Source organism: Montipora capricornis, chromosome 1, assembly GCF_036669925.1.
Source record: "Montipora capricornis isolate CH-2021 chromosome 1, ASM3666992v2, whole genome shotgun sequence".
Classification (NCBI taxonomy): domain Eukaryota; kingdom Metazoa; phylum Cnidaria; class Anthozoa; order Scleractinia; family Acroporidae; genus Montipora; species Montipora capricornis.
This window is the reverse complement of record NC_090883.1, coordinates 48,307,158-48,309,755: the sequence shown is the minus strand read 5'-3', so window position 1 is coordinate 48,309,755 and position 2,598 is coordinate 48,307,158.

Below are 2,598 nucleotides of genomic sequence, written 5' to 3'. Positions count from 1 at the left end.
GAACACACAGTGGTATTCCTTCTCCAATCTGAAGTTCGCCATTACTTTCAAATTTGTGTTGAGATTGAACATCATCGCACTCTGAATCAACACTGCTTTAGCAGCCTAGAAATCTAAGGGTTATACGGGATCTGAACCCATTCCTTCTGACATGCATACGCAGGGGTCATGGCTCCTGATTATTGACAGTCCCGAAACATTTCGGACCTTGTTGGGGTGTCACGATTCCCAATGCATCTTAAAAAGGAGAGGTTTTGAAGCCGCAATGTTCACAATCATTTTTCTTTTAGTTATCATGAAAACATACTAAGACTTTAAGATCAGCTTTCAGTTTTAAAGGTTCACAAAACTTTTTTCGGGTCCGGAGAGTTACTGGGACTTTCGGGAAAAGGGTCCATGGTCTCGAATTCAATTCAAGCCTGAATAGACCTTATTCACGATGGCCGCCATGTTGGATTTGCTATTATCATGCAAATTAGCTGCACACTTCTTAGGGGGCAAACAACACAAGTTCGAGAGGTTATAACGAACACCTTAGCCACACAGATGATTTGTTTCACGTTCATTGAATGTTTATCACCTAAGCAGTAAAATACAATCATTACACAAGTTACTTCGACGTTTTTTTTAGTGAAAAATGAGCAGATAACGAAGTAGAAAGTCAAAATGTCAAAGGCAATCAAAAGACAAAAAAAAAATTTAAAAAGGTACTTAATTCTAAATCCTAAAATGGACCTTTTGCAATGTTATTTCAATATTTCGTTGAGCCGATTTTCCGCAATTTGCTTTTTTTCCAATGTTTGCTCCGCAGCATAACGCATGGCTAATTTGCATGACAATATGAAAACCAACATGGCGGCTATCGTGAATAAGGCCTATTGCTAACTTAGCTAGCTTTCATAACTGCGGTGACCTTTAATCTCAACATGCTTCATTCAGCAGTTCAAATATATGAGTCTTTCATAGTTATTACAGTAAACGCCCGCATATAAGAACCTAGCTCAAGAACCTGTTAGGCTAAGGTCATGTAAGACCCCCCTTACATAATAACCAGCTTAGCCTAAAAATTAAACAGGTTCTTGTTTTAGAAAATGACCTTGAAATTTAAGGCGATTGTACGACGACTTTGATTAGACACGTGGATATTGAGAATTCTGGCCTATAATGTTTGATTGCAGATAAGCCTTCAGGCTTCGCAGGCCCATTCATTGTACATGTTAGAGTTTTATGTCATGTAAAGGCCACAATAATTTGCTTTATGGTTATTACTGTAAGTATCTAGAAAAATTGCATATCCCTTATACAGCCGCGTGTCGTAGAGTAGATAGCTTTTGTGGAAATAAGAACCAATTTAAGAACCTAGATATCCTAAAACTACTGTAAATACAATTTTTATAAGAATCTATTTAGCCTAACTTGCAAAAATCTAGGTTCTTATGTGCGGGTGTTTACTGTAATACAAATGAAAAAAATTACTCAGTTCGGACTGGTTAAGAGAAATGCAGTTTTGACACAGGGACAGTGCAGAAAATTGGTAACAAACCATGCATTCTGATTGGTCAATGATCAAAGAAAGTCTCAGATAGCCAATCAAATTAAACGCGAGCCCTGGGTGGCGCAATTTTCACGTGATTGCGTGATACGAGTGCGTTGCTTCTACTTGATCACGACAATGCCATTTCAAAATGAACCATCTTGTGAATGTTGTTAACAAGTAATCATATGATTTTTCTCTCTTGCTGTTTGGAAAAAATAAGCAGAATTAAATTTTTCCGAAGCCTAAAAATTGTACTCGCCCAAGGGGCTCGTGGGCTCGTCTTTGAAAACATTGTTTATTCCAAATTGCACTTGAAATGATGTCATTACCTTTACATACAGAAGGTGGCCTCATGGTTAGTGTGCTCGACTCCGGATCGAGTGGTCTGGGTTCGGGTCCTGGCCGGGGACGTTGTGTTGTGTTCTTGGGCAGACACTTTACTCCCACGGTGCCTCTCTCCATCCAGGTGTATAAATGGGTACCGGCGAAATGCTGGGGGTAACCCTGCGATGGACTGGCATTCCATCCAGGGGGGAGTAAAAATACTCCTAGTCGCTTCATGCCACAGAAACGGGGAAAAGCTCCGGCTCTGATAGGTCACTTGGTTAGTAAACAGACTTTACTTACTTTATATACAGAGTCTCTATACTTTTAAAACGTCATCTTAATTGTTTTTGTTTGAAGAATTCAGTGCGATGGCCAAGAGGGACTTATGCCTTACCAATGCCTGTCACTGGATGCCCGCAGTCAAGAAAATTGTCCTGGTCAAAAGGGCATGTTCGGCAAAACACAGAAGACACCCGTCCACTGAGTAACTGGTCTAGGCCAGTGCACTTAAAGGGATTTAACAAAAAACAACGTCATAACCCAGCATTTTTGCGTGAAAGAAAACCGGGAAGGAAACCGCGACTGGCCTAAAGGAAAGTACTGTATATACAAGAAAGGAAAGAGTTCCAGCGCTAAGAATGCGTGCATTGTCGATACTTGCTTCAGCCCAACAGCCAGCCCGGCTTTCTCTATTATTTGAGTCTGCAGTGTAACTCTAGCACGACAAAACGACC